We start from the raw sequence: 8567 nt of genomic DNA on the forward strand, positions 1-8567 counted from the left end.
TTTACTGTACAGACGATTTACACAACTTGTGACCACACCATCCTCGAGATTGTTTTCTGGTTGTGTTTTTTATCCTTAGAGAAATAGAAAATTATTTCATGATAAGCCTTCTAACATAATGATACTTGAATTATATAATTGCACTGTTTATAACTTGCTATCATTTCGTGCATTTGTACAGGTTTTAGATCATAGTGGCTTTTATCTCGTTTGGCATTAAGGTTGACGTAAGCTACTGAAATAACTCATTAACTCGTTCAGAGAGCACTGATCTACATAATGTAGGTAAATCCAAGGCGGAACGAGTCCTTCACTTATGAAGTAATTTTCATCAATTTCTGACTCGGAGGTCTTTTAGGTGTGTGTAATGGCAGTTTGCAAGGACAGTTACACTGAGTGTGAGACGTTCCCTATCCTCACTGCGAGGTGTCAGCGTTGCCCATTAACTCTAGTTTAGGGAGTACATTATTGAACACGTGCAAGGCTGATGGAAATACGTGATGAATAATCAAATGCGAACACGATGAATATTTGGACATTTCACGCATGCTGTGATGTTCTGTTGCGAATTGAATAATATATGTACCCCTGCCTAAACCGAATCTTCGTAGCATTAATTATTCTATGTCATATAGTGCAACGTACTATTTTGATACACCTATGGAAAAGCTCCTATACATTTCAATCAAACAATTTATTTGATTTCACTACAAGGGCTGTTTTCAAGCCCGTTATGATTTCTAATGGCTGATTCAAGATAAGGGATTGAGAGAAAATAGATATATTGATAGGGTAAGGGCAAATCCGCAAAAAAAAAAAAGTTGACGTAATTTTCTACTATGGAATTATGAAGGAAAACTGGAGTTTCACATAAAGTAGAGCACTGTGGGATAGTGGAACAGACCCTTAACTCCGAAATCAGAGGTCCTTGGTTCGAATCTGGGACAGTCCACTTGTCCACGGTCTGCCTGGTTACCTTTCAATGCTGAGCTAGTGGTAATGACAGGACCCTCTGAGAAACCAGTGTCTAAACATGGAAGCTACCCAAAATGAATCATGTATCCACTATCATGATATGGTTCATCATTATTGCTAACATCAGCAGCATTATTGATGGCAAATAGACCTATAGTAATGTGCTTTGATATGAATATGACAGTCAATATCATGCAAAAATACCAGTACCTTCTTCTCAAAATATTACCACTAGATTGATACTTTGATTTTGGAGAGAACTCTGTTCGTTACCTTACCTTAGAGCTGGCAGTACGACGAACGTGCCGTAGGAGTCATCGGGATCATGATTACAACACGATGGCGCCATTTTCATAACAGCAGACGACGGGCGGTGGTCTAAAGCCAGCTACGGCATGCACGGCTCTTCCCTCGCTTCCACCGCGCAGATATCCTCTAGTGAATATATAGTATTACCACCACTACGTTGATCGTATCATTTCATATCTGAATTCCTTTTCGGAGAGGGAGACGCACTATAGGCAGTGACTATTGTAGATGTGCTTGCAATTGCAAATGATTATTAATTTTTTCCTCGCAAGAGTTTTGTTTCATTGTGTTTGTTCTATTTTGATGTTACACGGTCAGCCAGTATCTCGAAAGGGTATTTCATGAGTGCCAGAAGACTTTCTTTCTTACTCATTTAAGAAAGCGTCTTTTCAAAATGATAAGGAATTTTGCCAAAATAAACTTCTTCTGATCATTTTACGGACAGCAAATTAATTGTGGTATGAATAATAGTCCACGAAAGACGGACAAACGTAAATTGTTTACTGGTTTTTGATATGAAGAGGGTTAACAAATGGTTATTAAAGTAAGATAGATCCTACCTGCCTTACCGTGTGACCGTGTCCTCACACTCGTGTTCCGTGAAGTAAAGTTTCATTGCGAAAAGAAATCCGTCTTTCTAAAGCTCACCCAGTAAACACTATGTTCTGCAAATAGTCCAAGCTAATGACTTCATTATTTGTTAATCGTATACAGATGAAGATATTACCTTCAGGTAATTGCGGTCAGTACTAGGATGTAGTCATGACACAGTATACTTGATGTTGCGTCTGTTTGCTGATTTAAATGATCCATCTTTAAATGTCAAGGTAATGCACATAATACGACAAACATGACATATTCCAGTGAGTCATTAAAGTCCACACAATAACGCACAAAGCTTTTGTTGTCCTAAATTACTTGCAATGCCTCTTGAAAGAAGGAAAGTAAACTTCTGAAACGAGTTAAAATTCTCGAATCGAAGTCTCTGTGTGGAGACACGTATTACCAGGATTCCGTGGCGCCGCCTCCGCCGCGCACGACGTAAAAGACGGAGCGCCGCGGCGTTCCTATGAACGTTGCCTCGTACCATATCTCAGCTAGCAAAGACCAGATTTCATTCGTATCTCGCTCTGCAGCCCTCCCTTTCGTTTTAGCTAGGCTCGTTGCGTCAGAGCGTGTAATTATCTATAGAGTAACCCTAGTGCCGACCTTGAACTGCGAATGTGTGTCTGTGTGTGTGTGTATGTGGGCGAGCGAGAGGAAGGAAAAAAATATAGTTGTCACGTATTGAGTTTGAATGCCAGGGATATTTTCTGTATATAGTTCAATGTTTCGTCACTGTATCTATATTAGCGTGTTTGAATACGTATTCGTGTGTGCGTTTGGGGATTTGTTGTCAGGCAAGTGCACATGCAAGAAAACAAAAAAAAAATAAGTGTTTGTAAGAGAATTTAGTTGGAACGTATTGAATATAGGACCTCTGAAAGATTTCATCGGGTAAGTAAGAAAGAAAGTCATTTTAGGTAAAACAAAAAAGAAGAATAAAGACTTCAGATGATTGATGAAACTGATGAGACTAATCTAGATAATTGAAACTGTATTGTCATCACTATCAACACTCATTCTCACTATAATCATTACACTATGGGTTATAAGATGATCTTCACAAGAGCATTTATAGGCCCTAAACCTCTCAACTTGTTCACAAACACCAATTGATCCTAGAGATAGTAAACCTTTAACTGTATTCATTTTTAGATGAATGAAACTTATAGACATATACATGCATAATCATAGTAATCATATTATATTATAAATGCATTTTATAACAAATTAAATCTAAAGATTTATATAATCTTAAACACACACATAAATGAATACTTATAAATGTATCATAATAGTAGCTTGTCTATATGTAATAACTTTTGTATTTATTTATTCATCACTCATCGGATAGATAGTCCTTCAGCAAATTGCAGTTTTTCGATAGGGTCCAACGAAAGAAAAGTTTAAACATTCAGTAGGGGAGAGTAAAAAAAAAGACAACTAATCAAGAAGTGCGTGATTTAAATGAAACAGCAAACAAATGACAATATATGTGAAATACATGTGAACAAAAAAGTCAAACAATTGAGAAAAAGACTTAGAAAGAGAACAAAAAAAAAAACCTCAAAGATGAGATATGAGCCAAAAAGAAATAACAGTGAAACAAAGGTTTCAACTCAAACATGATACTGAAATGCCATAAGGTCAATAATGCAAAACATTCAGTGCAATTGGGTTGATATTCAAATGACATTTAAAGCTGTCGACTGAAGCAAATTTATCAAATTCTAATTTCCAGGTCATTCAACAGCTCACACTTTATGCTTATGCTTTATCACTATCCATATTTAGTACTTTTTATGATATCTTCTTTCAGAAGGTGATAAGTCATGGAAAACAGTAATATAGTTATACTGAATCGGGGAAATTGCCGATGCAAATAATGTGGCCTGCATGCACGCATTTTATAAGTTGACCATGAATGTGGCCGTTTGTGGTCGTTGGACAAAGTCGTGAATCTAGATTCAGCATCTCCGAGTCACCAGTGATAAACTGAGGGTACGACCAGCCTCCTACCTCGGTAAGCGGGTCAAATTCATAGTTGACTCGTGACTCCGCTAGAAATTGAGCTGCGTGTACTCAAATCATTATGCTAAGCAATTGAAAAAGGTAACTGTGATAAAGAATAGTTCCCCCCCCCCCCGCCATTACAAAGACTTACATTCACACGCATCCAAAAACATACACACGCACACACACACACACACACACACACACACACACACACACTCGCATGCACAAACATATTGATAAACATACATACACCCTCACAAACACACAACTCATCAAAATAGAATTAGGGGCCAGCCTACACATAAAAGCAGAACACCGTATAAGAAGATTATAGAGCCACAAAAATGAAAAGAAGTAATGGAATAGAATGAGAGAAACGTTATAGCGTGAGATGGCCAGAGAGAGAGGGGGGGGGGGGGGAGGAAGAGAGGGAAAGATGGAGGAGAAAGAGTAAGTTAAAGAAAACATAACGTTGGATGCAGAAAGAGATGATGCAGGGTTTGGAAAAACTCGAGATGAGGAGATTTCCCTATCTCCAGCGAGGTGATGTCATGTTTTGTTTGATCGCGGCATCAGCGGGATGCCAGCCGTGAATGAGCGGCAGAATGCTGGCGTGGAAGCCTCGGAACACGGCCGCATTACCCGCACGAATGCCTTCCGCGAAACGCCTCTCTTGTCGAGGCCAACTCAGGCTTGGTCTGGCGCAGACGGGCCTGACCGTGCTCGCCAGAACGCAGGCGCCGTCTCGGCGGCAAACCACCCCCAAAAGACTGTGAAGAATTGGACGGGGTGATAGGCACCCATTCTATAGTCACTAAACGTTCTCCTCCTCCTCCTCCTCCGCACAGCCAGCCATGCCGTAGGCTTGGACACCACGTGTAATTATGTTCCCTCCGACCTGCTATAGCAGCACCGAAAATGAAGCGATTATTGTCTAAATTAGCAGATGCGGTTGAGCACCGAAGTCCCCTTTGTCTAGGTGAGCCGCACCACCAAAGTGCCCGCCCCAAATACAGAACTAAACACGATTTGTAGCAGTGTTGGTAAATCATCTTGGTCACAAAAGCAAAGCATGTAGAATCTCCTAAGTACTATTGCTATCCTCACTCCTTTAATAGACACAGCCAGGAACCCAACGAAGTTCCACATGTTCATGTCATATAGATGTCTTTGATACCTATATAATGGCTTATCTGCAATTTTACAGCATTTCCTGCTTGTCAAAATTGCTCGTCTAAAAAATTAACTCAAAGTCATTGTTCATTAAATTTCTAAAAAGCAACATGAAATAGATTCAATTTATCAGTTGAAAAGGTTGATTATGTCAAACTATCAAAGAACAAATTAAATGACTGGTTAGGTGGCAGAACATGACATATGCTAACACAACATTTCATAACATAACATATAACATATAACATAACATAACATAACATAACATAACATAACAACAGCATTAACGTAACATAACTTAACAACGTCTTGCGACAGTAGTTATGGTGCTTTCATCTCTCTCACTTTCTATTTAACGGTAGCCATAAATGCACTCAAACTTTTGTTAAAGAACATCATAACGAGATATACCAAACAAACAAAATAAACAAACAAACAAACGAATACTTGGGGAATTGATGTGACAGAAAAGACTTTGCAAAGTACAAAGAGAAATGATTAATGGAGGACTTCTCGGACAGGACTATATTTATGAGATTCGGTGAATACAAAAATAGTTCCTTTTTGGCTTTGGACTTGAGTAAAATCCCTCTAAATGTCTACTAAATATAGTTCTAGTCAATAGAAAGAGACAATAGATAGAGGGATAGATGTATAGATAGATAGATGGGTAGATGGAGAGAGAACGAGAAAGCAGAGAGAGAGAGATAGGGGAGAGATAAACAAACAAGAAAATGACGGGAGAGATCGCGAGATACCTAAAACACATCAATTTTTGTCTATCATTGTCGAATACACAATCTCCCTGGCGTCTATTTAATGGTGACTATAAGCTCGACATGAAAGTGTGTGTGTGTGCTCATAAGCCCACTTCATGCGTGAAGCTTAAGCTAACACGAGGAAAATACCCTGGCATTCATTTTATTTGTGCAAAACTGGTGAACGCATTTAGCCAACCCTGTCTGATCGTTGTTTGCACCAGCAGTCGAAGATCACGTACTTCAGTTTTATTGTGTGCGTAATTGAATGGAGAACGGGATAGAGCAGTTGACTCCTGTTCAAGGATTAGGTATCCGAATATAGTCATTATGTACAATTAGAAGAGGGGATCTATTCTTTAAAGTCATTTCGTAGCGTTCCTTGTAACTTGCACATGCATTATGGAGGGTGTGCGGATGCATGCAAATAACATTGTAAAATGATGAATGATGATACAAACAAATATGACAATTAGAAGGGAATTTAATGAAACAAACAAATATCATTCTATGTTGTTCTGCGTGTGTTTATGATGTATTCTGCTTTTTCTAAACTCCATTTCTAATACTATACAACATTAGCAAGCCTCTGGGAAAGGGTTTGCCTCCCTCCTATTTTGTTTTCTGGAGAAAGCGGGATCTTCTGCAACAAAATAAATTCGTTTGAAATAAATGAAACGTCTTCAATAACCATTTTTATTCGCTCATTTATTTCCATTTTAAGTCATTACAATATTTTATAATATTTCCAACTCAAGTTATCATACTTAAGCGGTTGGATATAAGAAGCACACAAGACGCTTGTTGGAAATGATCCCTTACAATTACTACTAAATTTCAACGAGGGCAGTTATCAAACAAATGAAAAAAAAAATATCACAATGATGGAAGATAGAAGGTGAAGGAGAAAAGAAGAGGCAGAGAAGAAACATTGTATACTCAAACACATTACTTCAGGCAGGTATATTTCGTTGCAAAATTCTTCTTCATAAGATAATTTGTAACTTTTAAATTGACTTAAGGTATTACTCCTTTTAACGGATTCAAAACACTTTCAACAAGGACACCTGTGACAGAAAAAAAAAAATGATGGTCAAAAGCCCAACACCCTTGTTTGGGTTAGCAGTTCAACAACATAACGATTTCTTGTTTGCTTAACATGGAGATGATTTCTGAATACAATTTCAAACTCTTCACAATGGCTGTGGAATGATTTGAAGAAAAAAAATCGTATGTGCAAATTTTATGTGGCATTGTCATCTTTGCTTGCATGCGTGAATGTTATTGAATGTGTGTTTTAGTGACATTTTAAAAAAAACACATATGAATGTCTATGAGTAATATATTTATTCATTTATTTGTTATATATATATATATATATATATATATATATATATATATATTTCTTTATCTTCATTTATTTATTTATCTATCTATCTATCTATCTATCTATGTGAGGTAGAGACTCTCCTATATGCACTAAGAATCTCAAAATGACTGCTTAATGTGTATCTATCGATCAGCAGAGACCATTGAAACATTTAAAAAGCTTTTGAAATCACATATGTTCGCATCTTGTTTCGATTGAATTTTCAACGAATTGTTCATTGGTGTGTATATCTCTACCTATCTCTTTCTTCTTTTTCAACCTTCTTATGTACAATTATGACTATGATGTATGCTATTCTTTTCACAATTACGTCCCTCTGCGCCTCAGAATAGGATACTAGATCGAAGGCGCATTACAAATGCTGTACTTATTATTATTATTATTGTTATTATCTATACTCAGCACCTTCTATCCACAGTTGAATTTGGGATTGGTATACGGACACCAAATTGAATTAGCTCTTATTAGCAGTTTACATTTGGGAAGAATTTCATTTTGGTTGAAAAAATAACCGAAACACAAACCATACTTCCAGTTCCTCACAGGGAAACGAAGATAAAGTATGGCATCTGGTATAGAAAAATAAATTCTCGTCTTCACTTCCTTGAAAAATCTTCCAGGTTCAGTAGTGCTAATCCCAAACTTTAATGTTTTATCGTCAAAATTGCGACTTCTATTAATAGTGCATGGGGTCTGACAGTGTGTATCAAAATGACATGCCAATATATTTCATAGTTTATCTATATTATATTGGCGGGAGTGGATTGATCGTCTATATCGTCCATGTTATAGGACCTATAGCGTTTTCCTCCTTGCTACATATCATTTTTCATAGCGGCTTATCTAGGAGACTGTTGTTCTTAGTTTTAGAGCTTACATTAATACAAAACGACACTATAATCAGTTTCTCCTCGATGTCAGAACAAATATTGTTTCGTTCTTCATTTTCTCCAGCATGGAATAAACCACCGACTGATGAAGCACATGTTCACAAATTGCCAAGCACTTCATGTGTTTATGGAAAGATAATTCTGTTTTAGCTCATACCTAACTAGAACATTGCGAAGAGTTCACACTGACATATTTCTTCTCCCATTGTTGAGTGATGAGTGATTTCAGTTCACATAATTTGTTCACAGTGGGTCACTAATACTATGAACAAATGACTGTTCCCCGGAGAGCCTGTGATTTTATGTTTTACCTGCCAGGAATGATGAATGTCGAGGATAGCATTATCATCATCAAACTTTATTTTGTGGAACGGTAACATCAATTGTCATTGTGTTCGCTAGCCCCAGCAGAAGCTGCAGAGTGTTCCAAAAACTCTTTATGAAGATAATTCC

Source organism: Diadema antillarum, unplaced genomic scaffold (assembly GCF_040938485.1).
Source record: "Diadema antillarum isolate AM-2024a unplaced genomic scaffold, OU_Dant_1.0 seq00000512_RagTag, whole genome shotgun sequence".
Classification (NCBI taxonomy): Eukaryota; Metazoa; Echinodermata; class Echinoidea; order Diadematoida; family Diadematidae; genus Diadema; species Diadema antillarum.